The sequence below is a fragment of the Nanorana parkeri genome, unplaced genomic scaffold (assembly GCF_000935625.1).
Source record: "Nanorana parkeri isolate BGI_ZX_2015 unplaced genomic scaffold, ASM93562v1 scaffold673, whole genome shotgun sequence".
Lineage (NCBI taxonomy): Eukaryota > Metazoa > Chordata > Amphibia > Anura > Dicroglossidae > Nanorana > Nanorana parkeri.
Window position 1 is genome coordinate 76,807 of NW_017306941.1, and position 17,111 is coordinate 93,917.

Genomic DNA, 17,111 nt, shown 5'->3' on the forward strand with positions numbered 1-17,111 from the left:
TTGCAGGTGCGCATGCGCAAATCGCGCCGCTATCGTGCGTGCGCAGTGCTCAGGCTGCGCATGCGGTTTTCCGGAATACGGTGTAGGCCTTGCTGGGGGAGGTTCCCATCACACACCTTCCACCTCTCTCTCCTGCCATTGGCTCCCGGAGAGGGATGCCTCCTGGTTGCCTCTGTGACAGAGGGAGTGGTCTTACATCCCCTGGCTATAAAAACCTGGCCAGAGCTCTGGCTTGATGCTGAGTTATTCCACCCTATGGTGTGATTACCTAGCTCCCCTTCTGTGTACCTTGCTTGCTTCCTGACCCCTTATCTGGACTCCCTGTTGCCGACACTGGACTGCCTTTTCGCCCCTGAACCCTCACTGCCTGCCTCGACTCGACTTTGGATTATCCCTTTTGTAGCTTTGCCTTTGGACGCTTCCAGCCATTTTCTGCCAGTGAGTTCCACTCCATTCCTGTCAAGCCAGTGGCACTTCTGACAACTGGTGATCTGAGTGAATGAAGCAGGGAGATTCTAACATTGCAGGATTTCAGGTACAGCTTCTTCTCCAGCAAGGAGAACAGTGAGCAGAACAGCAATGGCATCACCAACTCTCACTCTAAATCACTCTGCCTTAGATGATTTCATGCTACACCTATAGTAACAAGAGTGACTAAGTACCTTCACATACCAGAAAGTGCACTACTACTTTTCAGGAGGAACTTCAGACAAAAGGTAGATGTGGAGAAGGGGGCTCTTTGCAGCCCTGAGCCCTTCTCTCTGTTCCACAATCCTCCCTAGTTCTTTGTGGGTTCCCACTTCCTTGCTCTCAGCCCCCCCCCCCCCCAGCTACAGCAGCCTGGGCTTTGATCTTTGGCACAGAGCCAGCAGATCAAAGGGGTCATCGGCAAATCTTCTGGACTGTACACCGAGCAGACCCGCAGTTCTCCCCCTCCTGGCCCACCTCCCTCTGTCCTGCTGGCTTTTGCAGCCAGCAGTCTGCAGATCACAGGAGCCCCACTGTGCTCCTAACAGTGGGGGGTCTGGACACTTGGGCCCTGAGATAAGCTGCCCATGCCCCAGTACACATCTCTTGATTCCCGCCAAAACAGCCTCCCCAGAACAAAAGATACATGGGGGTGTGAGGCTAGTTGCTCAGCAACAGCCTGTATACTCCCCCATCCCTCTGGGGCCTGCACCTCCCAGGACCTTTTAGGTCTGTGGGAGAACTAAGTCAACTTTCTTCTCTCTGACTGGCAGTGGCGCTGAGGCCAGGCTCTGTCTGTGGATTAAAAGGAATAGAAAATTAACCCTTGACTGTTCTGCTCCACTACTGCTGTGAGGTCTGCAGAGATTCATAGTCCCTCTCTGTTGTGTGCTGCTAAGTAGACATGTGCGATTTGTTTCGTTTCGAATCGAAATTCGGCGAAATTCTGGAAATACGTGGATTCGGAGCATTCAAATCTCCGAAATGTACCATGTCCAAATTCATCCGAAAGCATCCGAATCCGAAATTCCGTATCTGAAATTTTGGATCCGGAATTTCGGATTTAGTACGAATTTCGTCCTAACAGAAACTAAATTAGAAATTTATGATAATGACTTCAAAAAGAGGATTTCATAGCATGTGAAGATAAAAACAAAACATTACTTCATGTTCCTGTGCATGCATCGCCAACGTTTAAAAAGATTGTCCCTTTAATAGTGAAGACTAGAGCACAGCAACCAGAAATGTCAACTATGGCAATTCTGCTACGTACGTGCATACGAACATTCGTCCGTTCGCGCAAAACCCCAAATTGCGGAAATTCGTCCGAATTACGAATCCGATCCGATTTACGAATACGATCCGAATCCGAAACTCAAAAGGAAACACATACAGGACCCGATTTCGGAAATACGAAATAAACGAAATCCGAAACCGAAACTAAACAAAACAAATTTTTGCGGCTGTACATGTCTACTGCTAAGGTCTGCTAGGACTTGCTGTTCTGCCCTTACTGGATATACCCGTATTGTGCCTTGGGTCCCCCGGCTGGATTGAATCTTGCTTCACCTCTGATTTCTGGATTACTACCACTGTGACTCTGGATTTACTCTTTCCTTCTGCCTTTACCCTCTTATTGTCCTGCAATCCTCTCAACACCTTGCTTTGTACCCCAGAATCTCCCAATAAACAGCCCGCACGTCGGGTCCCATGTGATTCGCCTCTGTGTGCTCTCTCTCTGCGCTCCTAGTTCATCACAGCAGATTTTTCAGAGTACTGCTTAGGCAGTGTAAACATTTCTGGACATTCCCTATATCATAGCAAATCTTCTCTTTTTGAGCTCAGGTCCATTTTAAAGGAAAGTTGAGAAGAGAGAATATGTATGCTGTCACTGCTGACATGCTTCTGAAAATGCTGGTTGTTGCAATATTTTCTGACACATTTACCTGGAAGAAGCAAGCAGAATATAAAATCTCAGGGATTTATAACAGGGTTATTCACAAAAGGGTGAAGGGGTTGGAGAAGGCAGGAGAAGTGAACAATCTAGGACAACATAGCCGATTTGGAAAAATTCTCCAATTCAGCTCACTTTCCAGTTCAGCTATGTTGTCCTAGATTGTTCACTTCTCCTGACTTTTCCAAACTCTTTTGTGAATAACCATGTTAGTATTTGTTGAAGTAGAGTTAAGCAATTGCATCCTCCATACTCCTCAATGCAGGTTCCTTTAAAGAGATCCCGTCATGTGTGTAAATATCCTGCCCAAATGCATACCTCTAAGGCTGGGCACACACCTTACAACCATCGCAAGACTTTTGTCTTGCGATGGTTGTAAGGTAATTAAAAAAACGTACGATCTGCCTATCTTGGACAGGCAGATCGTACTTGCGATGATCGCAAGCCGTGCCCCCCTGAAGGGCGGGCTTCCGATGACTGCAATGCCGAACGGGCAGTGAGCGCTTGCGCACACACCGGCCCATCCGGCTTTTATCTTACTAACATGCTACACACCCGCCGAACATCGTACGATGCTCGGCGGGTTTTCGAACATTTTCATAAGATAAAAGTCGTGCGACCTTACAGTAGTAGACGTCGCACAGCTTCCACACACCTTACAATAATCGTACAATCGCGGGATTTCCCGTGATTATCGTACAATTATCGCAAGGTGTGTGGGCACCTTTAAAGAAGAGGATACCTTTCCTACTGCCTGTGCTGCAAAATGCAGCTGTGATCCTGAGGACTGTATCAAAGCAGCATTCAGCAGCACAATCAATACACTGGGAAACCAACACTTCTGGGAGTGTCAATCTCCTGGATCCCCTGGCTCTGCCATTCCTCACTCATCCCTCCTAGTGACATCCACTTCTCTACAGGAGACGGTAATGGTGTAGAGGTCCTCAGGTGGAACCAGTTAAAGCAGCGGGGAACCCAGGAGATGGACATTCACTCACGACACCAGTTCTTAGGAGCGAAGCACCATAAGCCAATTTGGGCAGCAGCAAAGGTAAGTAAATACACTTTTCTTTCACAGGGTGTGGGTCTCTTTAATAAATTCTGCCATGACAGACATAGTCATTTTCACACTTTTTTTAATAAGTAGATTTCATGACAGAGCTGAAATTTAAATGCACATTTGGCCTTATTTAGGAATGCAAACTGCACTTTAGGAGTAAATGTTGGTTTTGCTGGAGAGGCAAAAACAGAACATAAACGTAAGCTATATAAATATGTAATATGTACATCGCAGCACAATGTATTTCCATATTGTTCTTTATGAATTGATGGAAGGCACAATATAATAAAGAATGCATACATACACTGAAGCTAAATGGAAGGATATATAACCTTAGACATTAGCAGGCCTTGGCTGCATGGAATACGTACTGTATGGGTCCCACTGCTTCCAAAGGGCTTATTTTTAAATACGTGGTGAAGTAATACCAGAGATGATTGCTGTAGCTTTCTTTTTTTCTCTCTTTATTTTTTTTCTTTCTCTCTTTCTTCTTCAATTACATTTTTTTACATATGGATTTGAATATCTGCTTCTACTTTCTTTATAGCATGTACTTTATCAGCATTAGATACTGTATACTTGCAAACTCTGCATTTTAAAATGGGTAGCTTTCCTTTTTACCTTTTAAGATTTTACTGCAAACCATTCTATGCAAAATACCACTGGTAAGTTTTATGTATACATCTTCATATGTGTATGACTTTTATTGCACACTACAAACTGAAAGCAAAGGTCATTTTAAAATCATAAATGTTTTTTTTTACTTTAAATTAAAGCAGAAATAACACATCATAGGTGTCTATTCACTAAGCTGCCGTAGGCAGCCGAGTGAAAGACCGACCTGAAGTGAAGTGAGCCGAACGCTGTTCGCCTATGCACTTCAGGCTGGTACGGCTGATTTCAGTCGTACATCGGTTGCTTCACGTGGCTTCGGGTCGGCCGAACATGCAGAACAGAAAAATAGTTAAAAAGTCCAAAAAAGTCAGTAGAAAACGATTGTGCGGAGCTAGCAATGACAGCTAGCTCCGCCCAATAGTTTTCTATTGGCCGGCGGTTCTGCTGCCGTCAAAAAAAAAGAAAAAAAACTCTCCCGGGCGCTCTGGGAGTCTCCTGCTCCTGGCTGCCCAGGAGAGAAACACTGATTTTTCTTTTTTTCTTTATTCTGACAGAATAGAAAAAAAATAAAATTATTTTTTGCCCATTGGAATGCATTGCTAGATTCCTATTGGCTATTTCAATTTGCAATAGCCAATAGTAAACTAGCATTGCATCTGCCCCCTGCTGCAGTTCTCCATCAAGTCCATCAGCAGAGGGGGGGTGCAATGCTAGTTTACTATTGGCTATTGCAAATTGAAATAGCCAATAGTAATCTAGCAATGCATTCCAATGGGAAAACATTTTTTTTTTCTATTCTGACATGGCTTTGTGTCAGAATAAAGAAAAAAAAAGAAAGAGCAGCTCTACGGGAGCTGTACGGGCTATTGTGAATAGCCCGTACTGCAGCCCTTCAGTTCTACTGAACCGAAGGGGTCCTGGGGCCGAAGCTAGCCAAAGGATCGGCCGAAGCTACGGCTTGATCCTTCTGCTACTTCGTGAATAGACCCCATAGTGAATAAAGTGCAACATCCAATAAAATTAACAATAAATTAAATGATTAATAGGGAAATCAATTCTCCATTTTCAGCATTTTGAAACACCTCCATCCTTAGGCTGTGAATAGATAATGACTTTTCATTAAAAACAAACAGTTAAACTGTACTGTGAAATTCAGTTTTATTTGCAGTGCTAAACTACAGTTCCCAAATGGTACAATTTGTGTCATTTGAGGACCTTTTTACTAAATTGTCTGGACTATAATTTTTAACATGTATTTATAATTGATGCTTGTAGGTAAACTGCTGCCTCTACAAGCAATTTATAGAAGAAATGTATATATCTTGATCAAACTTTGTATAATTAATTTAGGGGGCTATTCACTAAAGAGCCAAAGGATCCAGGTGTAGCTTCGGCTGATCCTTCGGCTCTCTCCGGCCGCCGGAGCCCTCCGGTTCAGTCGACCTAAAGGGCTGCAGTACTGGCTATTTACTATAACACGTAGTGCAGCCGAAGGCGGCCGAGAGGCTCAGCCAAAGGCATATGCATCAACTCGACTAAGCCGAAGTGACAGCCGAAGCGCGACAAGTGACAGCTGATCTCACGTCTGGCTCCGCCCAGTTGTAATGACAGATCAGCGTCCCCAAATGACCTGGAGATGCTGATCTGCCATTAAACAATTAGGTAAACAATATTAGAGAGAATGGGGTTTCAAATGAGGCCTCAATATTTTTTTCATATCATAAAATATTTTATTGTACAAAAATTGAAAACAATTTTTGAAATTCAGTTCAGGTGGAACAACCAGCATAACATATATGTATATGTACAAACAGTTTCAAAAGATCCTTACTTCACATTAATGTTGCCTCTTCGTATACATTAACACCCTAGATTAGATACCTACACCAGTCTATCCATATAGACAAAAGATATTATTGTATCCATATAATATTCAGACAAAAGATATCTCAGGGCTTGCATAGGAAGATATCTTTTTCCCTACATGTTTCGCTTAAACAAGTTTCGTCAGGGGGATCTGATCGGCAACCTTCTGATGACTGACCACCATTGATTCAGAACCAGCATCACCTGGAAAGAGGCGGATCAAAAGACCAACCCGATGGAAAACACCCTTAAGAAGCTAGGGGGTGCAACGAGTCCTAATCAGATTTTCATGAGGTGTATATCTCTTATGTGTATCTTTCCTAGTGTTCCATACATTGGTACACATCCAACCCAGATCTCCAAATGTCATTAAACAATAACAACTGGGTGGAGCCGGCCGTGATGTCACAGCCGTCTCCGCCCAGTTGTTATTCATTGGCCACAACCTGCTAGAAGACTCTAGCAGGTGACGGCCAATAGGAAAGAGTTGGGCGGGGCTAGCTGTCACCGTCTTTTCACTGATTTTCTATTCTGCTCTGTATTCGGCGGTAGGCGGCATTATGCTATTCACTCACTGATGTTCAGCTGATTCAGATGTTGGATCGGGTGAGGCGAAGTTCCTCTGCAGCCGCTGTACGGCTGATTTCAGCCAATGTACGGCTGAAATCAGCAGTACTGAGCCGGAGTGAATAGCCGAACCTTGTTTATTGTACCTAGAAAAATTACATATTGAATCGTTCTGAAACAATTTAATTCAGTTTGTTTTTATTTTAGCATATCTAAACCCAAAAACACAAGCGTATTATACTGTATTGCAGCTTACCAATCCTTAGGTGGTTGTGTGAGGTTTTTTTTTTAGGCTTTTGTGTTATTTATTTTTACCAGTAACACACTTTCTGTCTTAAGGTGCCCATTCACTGGCTGTATTTCGGCCGGTTTTTAATCTACCAGCTGAAATTCGCACACTGTGTGGGGCTGTCAGCTCCCTTTTCACCCGGCATTCCTCGATCAGTTGATCGAAGGAGCCTTTTGGAAAATCTTTGTACGATCAGACCTGGCAGCTAATGAGATGCCCGTACTAATCGGGTATTCTGACAGGTGCCGGCAGCACCTGTCAGAATACAATGCAAATAGTGGTGATTCCTCAATCGACACGCTGTTTGTGTTGATAGAGGAATCGCGTCAATTTTTTCCGTTCAGTCCGCTGGTTGAACGAAAACAATTGACAGGTGTATGGCCAGCCTTAGGGTGACTCAACTCTGTAGAGGAGCAAGGGAGCCACCCTTGGACAGCAGCATTGTCACCCTGTGGAGACAGTAGTGTTTGATGGACTAGCAGATTTAGATGGACTAGACTAACACATTAAATCCAAGTTTAACACTTTTTAAGCAGTTATGGCAACAGTGTTTTACCTTTTGGGATAAAGGTTTTACATAAATAAATAAAGTTGTTACCCCTTTGCTGTGCCTGGATTACTGCCCTGTGTCCCTGGACTCTACCTGTGCTGTGCCTTGTTGCTTTTATGCTTTGCCTTGCCTTGATTCCTGCCCTGTGCCCCTGGACTTTGCCCATGCTGTCCCTTGCTGTTTTTAGCCCTTTGTTTTGCCCGGATTGCTACTACACTTGCCGTATCCTATTGTTAATAAAGAACACCTTGGTCAAGGGTCCTAAAAACCACTCTTGGTCTCCGTGTGTGTTCTGTATCTCCCACATCCTCCATCACAGTGCCAAATGAATTTGGCGGAATGCATGATCACCCCCATCCCTTTTGAAGCCATCATACAAGACATAGACAATGTATGACATTCTGAAATTGGTGCAATAAGCTGAAAAATGTTTTTTTTTCAGATTGAACCAAGCAGAAGTGGAATTCCTCACTTATCCAAACGTTTTGAAACTGTGTTGTCCAAATAATCCATACCTGACATCAGGTCAACTATCTTCTACAGTATTTGTAGGAGTAAAACACTGCACTGGGACCCAGTATCAAATTCCTGCTTGCAATCTATGTGTGTTGTAATGATAGATCTGATTCATACTAAGGTCATTTCGTCTCAGATTCTAGTCTAACAATCCTTCTAAAGCTACACCCAGTTTTATCTAATGAGTCCTCCACGTTTCCCATTGGTTGACAGTGTGATAAACGCGTGCCTCACAATTTACCAGCAGCTATGTGGAGCACAAATAATTAATAAACAAAAAATGTTAAAGCCTATAAGCGAGAAAATAAAAACACCTTCTTTTACAGTGGGACTACCCCGGCACTGCAAGGGTTAACTGTTTATTCATGTCTAGGGGATTGAGTAAAGCAGTTTTACTTACCTGATCCGTGTTCCCCCAGTGGTAGGCGCTCAGCTCTCTCTATACACACCAGCTTGAGGACTGCCCCTGGGCGTCCTCGTGTATAATTCAGGGCTATTGACCCTGCATTTGGCATGTTGATGTCAGTGGGCTTCCGATCGCCAGAGCGAAGTGGAGAAGAGGCTGCGGTGCTGGACTTGGAGGCAGCAGGAGTGGAAACCAGGTAAGTAAAACTGCTCTACAATGGTCCCCTAAATCAGCCTTTCTCAACCAGGGTTTCGTGGTGCCCTGGAGGGCCTTCTGGCTTTGTCAGTAATGCCTTTGAATTTTTGCACAGTGTCATGCATTTCCAAGCTGGCCAGCAGCAGCATAGAAACTCATGATACTAATCTAAGGCAGGCTGCATCCAGGACTGCCCCAGCATTCAGAAGAAGACAGAAGTCCACCTCCATCCAAACCTGTACCGTCTCCCACCTTCTGCTAAGCTGCGACAGCACTGTGGTGAAGGTGGAATTCTGATATGAAGATATGAAGGACTGATATGCATAGTATCCACCCTTAAAATCCATACCAGACTCCTAATTAGGATAAGGGTATGGTATAGATTTGGGGGGAAGTCATGTTTTATTTTCTTAAATTGTTTTATATTTGAAACTGGGGTGCCTTGAGATTTTACATAGGCCCACTACAAGGAAGAGTTTTTTGGTTTTTTTGTTTACCCCGGATTGGCTTTAAACCCATTTGTGTTTTTTTTTTTACCACTACATATCTTTTATACTGTTTTTTTCAAAATAAAAAATTTAATTATATAGAAGTTGGGGGAAAGGCTTAGGGGCAGAGCTAAAAGAAGTAAATGTGAAAATAACCAAACATGCACTGTAAATTAAACCACTTGCATCAAGAAAATTCACTTGTAGTGAATGTTTGGTTAATGATACGTTTTCTGCTTTATAAATATATCTCTTATTTTAGCATAAGACTTTCGGTAGTTAAAACGTGCATTATATTATAGAGGTCTATACTGGTCTATAATCAGACTAATTTGAAGGACAAGGGAGGAGGAAAAAGGGACAGCGGGATTTGGTTCCTCAATAAGAGGCAGTTGGGAGCTTACATTTCTCTTCCAGAGAGCTTGTTATATCCCATGCTGGCCTCGTACCTCCCTCAGACTATCTGTTTATATGAGCTTCTCTGTGTATACAACATTTCATTTAACACACAATTCTGTCAGTAAAAAAGTAAACAGTGAAATAATAATCATAGATTGTATGTATATATTTATATCTGCTGTATTGTCATCTTCTGATGGTGTACATGTTAAAACTGGATTTTTAAATAACCATTTTTTAGCCAGTTTGTATTTAAAATAATTGCCAGGACAATATTAGCTGTCTCCTTGATTATAAATAATACGGTTTTAATTGTATATTTGAATGTAATCAGTTTTTTAAAAAATATCCAGGAAAAATATCTTTGTTTAAATGTGTTTGCTTACTAACAGTTAAGTGCAAGGAGGTTTATGTCATCTGCTGGATCTTTCTTTGTGGTAGAATTTAAAGTTACACTGAGCACTGAGTGCCGACACACTATTCCTTAGGGTCTCCTACACAGCAGCCATAGTGCCATTTGCCCGCCCCTCCTCTCCTCTTGCCCAATCGCAGAAAACTTATTTCCCATGCTCCTCAGCTCCATCTAGTGCCCATCTAGAGGGGCAGTCAGTGTGGCTGCTGTGTAGGAGTTCTACATCTCTCCTCTCGGAGTATTTGAAGTATACTGATATATACACTGCCTAGCCCCCCAAAAAGACAGAACTTGGATTTTGGGCAGTGTTAGGATCTGGGGTTGCTTCAGTTGGTCAGGTCTAGGTTCAGCAATGTTATGTGCCCAAAAAAATAGGTTGGCTGCCCATCTGAATATACTGAATGACCAGATTTTTCCATCAATGGATTTTTTTCCCCCTCTGATGGCACATTGGGCATATTCCAATATGACAATGCCAAGATTCATTGGGCTCAAATAGTGAAAGAGTAGTTCAGGGAGCATGAAACATCATTTTCACACCAGACCAGTCCAGACCTTAACCCCATTGAGAATCTTTGGGATGTGCCGGAGAGGACTTTACACAGTGGTCCGACTGTCCCATCATCCCTACAGATCTAGGGTGAAAGAGGGTTGGTGATGTTACAGCTATTTATCCCTGACAGATTATTATTTATATTATTATTATTATTATTATTGGTATTTTATGCAGTGCTTTACATATGGCACATTCATATAAGTACTTGCCTTCAAGGAGCTTACAATCTAAGGTCCCTATCACGCACGCCTACAGGGCCAAACTAGGAAGGAGCCAATTAACCTTCCAGCATGTCTTTGGAGTGTGGGAGGAAACAGGAGTACCCAGGGTAAACCCATGCAAGCACAAGATTCTACTATTCTGTGGGCTGATGCGGTGCTAGGTGCATATACGTACAATGCCTACCTTGTACATAGCTTGCCTTGCATTTATTGTTCTTTACTTCTTGTCTCTCTGTATTATTATTATTATTATACAGGATTTATATAGCGCCAACAGTTTGCGCAGCACTTCACAATCTAAGGAAGACATTACAGTTACAATACAAATCAAGACATGATGGTAAGGAGGGCTGTCTTGAGTCTAAGCTCATTTGATTCCTCTTGCTTCCCTGGTATGGTGCTCGTTCCACAGTGATTTTCAGTCTCCTCAATTCAGTCATGAACTGCACTCATTACCTGGATAGGATTTCTGTTTTACTGGAATCCTCTCATTATCAGCTAGCAGTTGTTAAAGTGTATCTAAACCCAAGAACAAAAATATAATATATTGTATCTTACCAGTCCTAGGGTTATAATACTCACTCACTATTGAAAAGCAGTGTTGCCACCCTAGGACAATTACAGAACACCTCCCCTCTCCCTATCTCCATAACATAGTGTGTAAGTGTTCTGTAGCACACAAAGAAAACTGGGAACATTGCTGATAACGGTCAGAAGAGCCAGAAGTTATCTGCTCACAAGATTTCTGGCAGGAGCAACAGGTATTCTTTGCACGTATCAAACCGATTCACGAGTTATTACCCCTTAGTAGAAGAGAAAAAGCCGACAGTGATAAGTGTAGCTGGAAATCTACAGCATTGATTATGATTTTCAGCTAACCTAAGCCACTGAAGTGAAATACAGAAAAACCCACAAATCTGTGTATGTAATATAAAATATTGTTTAGAAAGCCCGTCCAAACTGGAAAGTCACGTTAAAATTACCGTACTTAAAGTGATTTAAATTTCACAATAAACAAAAATGTGTTTTTTGGAACTACACTATATTTTCCATTTACGTACCTTCACTACATGTGGTATATATGAAATAATAAACTATATAGTTGCCATGCACGTATATCCAGGGAACAGGCAGGAAATAAAACATTCTGTGTTTCCAATTTTTTTTCTTTAGACTCCTTCTTTCAAGGTTATTTACTAAGATATCCTGCCTGCAGGAAACTATATTTAGACAGGCCTTCCTCTGACATCCGTTTGTTTTTTTTAGGCCTCTCTTGATAATTGAGAATAGCAAATTATATAGCTAACTATGGCTAATCTTATTTAATGTATAGTAACTACGTTTCTTTAAATTAATAGAAAATATCATGGAGAACAAATTTCCTTTTTTAGACCTCAGCTAATAAGGGCATATTATATTATTATTAATATTCTAATAATGCACAGAATCCTTTCTCTTCCCGGTCTGCAGTCACCCATCAGGTCTGGCAATTTCCCATAAGAAATGACATTAATCCAAAGTTAAAAATAATAATAATAATAATATAAATATATATATTTGAATATACAGTATATATATATCTATATGTATAGATATATATATATGGAAATGTTTCAGAAAACAAAAAAAGTACATACATATATCTATATATATATATATAGATATATGTATGTACTTTTTTTTGTTATCTGAAACAGTTCCATTCTGAAAAGGTAGTCTTGGCATAAGACTGTAGGATGAGACATTTTTTTTGTACCTGCTATATCACATTTACTATTACTATGTCCCACCCCATGGGAAATATTCACTATGCATCTTCAGAGCGCAGATCCATTCACTAAAAACCAACATACCTTTTAAGTTATTTGTAATCATGCTGGATATCACACTTTTGTATCTAGAATATTTTGACATTTATTGCACTTTACAGTAAATTAAAGGTTTTTTAATCCATTCTTCTCAATGTGACAAAAACTAAACAATATGGATTTGTAGCACTTTACAGTCTCAACTCTTCATTGCTGCAAAAAGGTTTAGTCCCAGAGGAACTTAGTGTTAATTGTCAGTGAGGACAATCTGTTGTTTAAAAATAGATCAATTGTTCTATTTACTAATTAAAATGTTATGCTGTTATGCTTTATAAAGAGATTTATGGAAATGATAGCCCCGATATTTGGAAATGTATTGGTCACAGATATATTGTAATAGCTACACAACATACATAAAATTTCAGTGTCTTCTATTTGTAATGGTGGAGAAATGACTTTTTTCAAATGCTTGAAAGATTTACAGGCGGCATAAAGGTCAATAAAAAAGTACAACCTTCAAAAAGTTGCATACCTGGCCATGTTAACAGACAAAGCTCCAACACTTCTGAGTAGTGCCGGGGCTTGCTGGTACCTCCTGCCCCATGCATTCCAATTGGATCATCACTACGATTAGCTGCCTCATTGGTCAATAGGAATTAACAGAAATCAGGAAAGATCAGTCAAGCTTCACTGCTACCAGGAAATTATGGTGCTTGTTCTGTCAGAGTGAACCCACTGCTAAGTCCTGTACTGATGTACTGTAAGTGTTGGAGAAAGGAACCACAGAGCACAAAGGGAGACATAGGCATCTGAATCTCGGGTAAGTGACAAATGCTGAAGAGACTGAGGGAGGCTGCAGTGGTGGAATGGAGAGGAGGACATGGGCCGCCAGAGAAGTGAGTATAAGAGCTCTTCTATTGCAGGGGTCTTGTATTTTTTTACAGACTGACAGGGTCTCTTTAACTTGTATAGCTGTCATGGAAGCATTTGAAAAACTCTTATGACATTGATAGGGTATTTCCTCACCATATGTTTCTGATCTACATACAGATCGTATCAAGAAAACGTTTCTTAACTTTTTATAGTGACTCTAGATGCATACTGTAAGTTTGAGCTGCACAAATGAAGCAGAATAAATGAGCCGGTTATTGTGATAGAAGGCGGCAATCCGTACTTAATTGTAAGAGCTTGTTGCCATAGGTTGTTTGAAGGCTCTTCCCGCTGATTACCAGACTATACCAGAGATGAATCATCTGGGAACCTTATTACTTAGAGTTTTGCGAGCAGAAGAGGTCCCCCAACTACTTGTGAGTACAAAACTGTCTGTTCTGTATATTTTATGCTTATGTGCAGAGATTTTTGTGCAGAGATTACAGGGCTTGCATTTGACAGGGTGGTAAAGATTGCAAAAATATAAAAGAATACCGTTTCTCACCTTTTCATTTCTATCATTTTGCTGCCATCACATTGTTGCAATAGAAAAGAAGCTGAGCTTAGTTAAAAGGGGCAGTCATATAATACATTTTAACCAACATTTTAAATGTGTTGAAGAGGGAAGTGGCACTACAACCAGCTCTGGCTGCTGAAGCAAAGCAGCGAAAGGATGTGTACATATAAAGATTTGGGAACACTCCAGAATTGTTGCAACCAATCAGGTTACCAGGTCAATAAAGTCAATAGGGGTTCCCTCTATCCGCTTTGCTTTACTACTCCAGTGACACAGCAGCCAGAGCAGCAAGCCGATTTTCTAGGGAGTCTATGGGAGGTATGGGTCGTGCTTACTCCTCTTTCCTTTGGTTACTCAAATTGTGCGGTCAGAGGGAGATGGAGACCGCAGCCTGCAGGTAAGGGAAGTAGGTGGGAGTAAAACTTGGCTTCTGATATGTTTTGCTGCCTTTGCCTGTTTGTTGCCAACACAACTAACCATTTATTGTCCACATATTGTAATAACTGCCATGTATCAGTTTGTTGTTGGCTCCCAGCCTAATAAACCTGTTAAGCAGTGGAATGGTAAACTGAATACACATAGCAGGCTGAAAAAGCTGCTACTAATTGTGAGGCAGTAGCTTTGTGTTATCTTGCAACAGGAAGTTCTGTTGATCTTCAGGTAAGAAACTGTGCAGCAAATTAGTAAAAACCAATTTGCTTAACCCTTCAGCTCTTGACTTTATATGGCCACATGGCTTTATTTGGTCAATGACCCTGACCTAATATAGTCATGTGGCCATATAAGGTCAATGGTGTCAGCAAAAGCATCCCATGCCCCTTAGAGGTTTGAAGGAGCTTAGGTTCAGTCCAAACCTGAGCTCATCCCTATTTGCTGCATACAGTGCAAATATCTTGTTTTTAACCTTTTTTTCAAGCTCCAGTGAGTGTGTCCATCTGTGCAGGGCCAACTACGTTGCTGAATCCTTAGAGCAGTGATGTCATCCCGCCAGTGATCATAGCTCTAACAGACACACTTGCCTGAGCTGGTTTAGTCACATGACCAGTTGAAATATTTTTACAAAAAAGTGTTTAAATTAAAAGAGAACTATGGGGTCAGTGTTTTTCCCCATAGTTCTCTTAAGGGTCACGGGAGGACATATACTAGTGTCCTCCCATGACCCAAAGCTCAGTATATCGCAAGCTACAGCTCGCGGTATACTAAGACCGCCGCAGCCGGGACGAATCCCGACAATGCTGTAGAGATCCACCCAGCTGCGTGAATGACAGCTGACTCTGCCTATCTAGAGGCAGAGCCAGCTGTACCTGCCCCCTCCCCCATCCGTTCCTCCACTGTGCTGGAGGATTGGAGCAGGGAGGGAAGAATCCCTGCAGGGAGCGGTGACCGACAGTCATCTCTCATTACAGGGTGATGATTGAGAAGTGAACGAGCGACGGTATGTGTTTGCTCACTTCCTGATCTATTGAGCCGACGTGTGACAGTTTCATTGCCACGCGTCGGCTCGAACTATGAGGGTGAGTGATTTTCACTCACCTCATAGTTCTCCTTTAAGATTTATTACAAACTGTATGCAGCACATATAAGAGCAGTGGAGAGACAACATTTAAAAGGTGACTTATTACATTTTTGCTTTTCCCTTCTACTTTAATTTCCAGGATGTACAGCAAGCTCCTTAAGTGTATGTATTTTTAGTAAAGGTCTCTTTAGAGTGTCAGAAGAAAGTAAATGGAAAGTTGGGAAGTGACAATGAAGAATGGCAATCAATGAGGAAAGAAAAAAACAGGAATAATTGGACATTTAATGGTTTTAGAACTAATTACAAGTTGTATTCTCAAGGTCATGGGTTGGGGGTGTCTTCACAATATTTTATTTGATGTGGATGTCACCAATCGAAGTCAAAAGAAAAGTGCAAAAGTTGGTAAGGCCAAATAACAGTCCAACAAGATATACGCCAAGAGAAATTGGATATGGGTTTCATTCCATATATATTGAGAATTAATTTCTTATCTGTAGCTGTTATAAAGCCCATAAAGTATTACTACTTGACTTTTCAAAACAACCACTTGACTATTTCTTACTGAATATAAAAGTCCATGTGTACATAACCTTATAGAGGATGCTATAAAAAAATACGTTTTCATTCAAAGAAAGGTTTATGGCTTTTCTAAAATTACATTTCGTTATGTTAGATGGGCAGATAACATGCTTGGTGGAATTCTTCTTTAATCTTGCACACATCTGCCAACAATATGTCATAAGCCTTGACTGCAGGCTTCATTCAGCTTAGTGTTTGTTTCCACTAAATAACATCCAATGTTAGAGAAAATTGGTAATTAAACCAACTGCTACATTTATCCTTAAAATGTAATTGACTGGTAACCTTTTCCTCTTCCATGTCTGTCCTGGATGCCTGTGACAGCATAGGAAGGATCTGAATATCTGCGTATGTATTGCCTCATTTGTATCTCACTCCAGTTGTACATGGATGCTGCGTGTTGAAGTAGTGTCTGGATGGGGTTATTCAATTTACAATTACCGCGACCCATAATTGGGTGTTGTGGTTCTGTATTATTGAAATACACTGCCTGGCCAAATAAAAAGTCACACACACTAATGTTTCATTGGACCACCTTTAGCTTTAATTACGGCACACATTCCCTGTGGCATTATTTCCATAAGCTTATACAATGTCACAATATTTACTTCTGTCCAGAGTTGTATTCATTTTTCACCAAGATCTTGAGGTGATGATGGGAGAGTCGGACCACTGCATAATGTCATCTCCAGCACATCCCAAAGATCCTCAATGGGGTTATTGTCTGGTGGCCAATCCATGTGTGAAAATTATGTCTCATGCTCCCTGAACCACTCTTTCACAATCTGAGCCCGATGAATCCTGGCATTGTCATTTTGGAATATGTCCAATGTGCCATCAGAGAAGAAAAAATCCATTGATGGGACAACCTGGTCATTCGGTATATTCAGGTAGGCAGCTGACCTCCAGATTTTGGGGACATAACATTGCTGAACCTAGACTAAATATCCAATAGCAGGCTCTGACCTATTTGCCAGGCAGTGTATTTGTTGGCTAGGAGCATTATGCCTTTTGAAGTTATAATAAATTATTACAATGTATAATATTATAGTAACTATCTTATCTGAAAATGTAACTGTGTGTACCTGAAAAAAACAACCCAGACCTACTCCTCTGGCTAGACCAGCCTTTTTTAGTCACCTCAAATCTATAATTTAAACATTTAAATGTAAAAAAACAAAGTGTGGTGACACCACCCC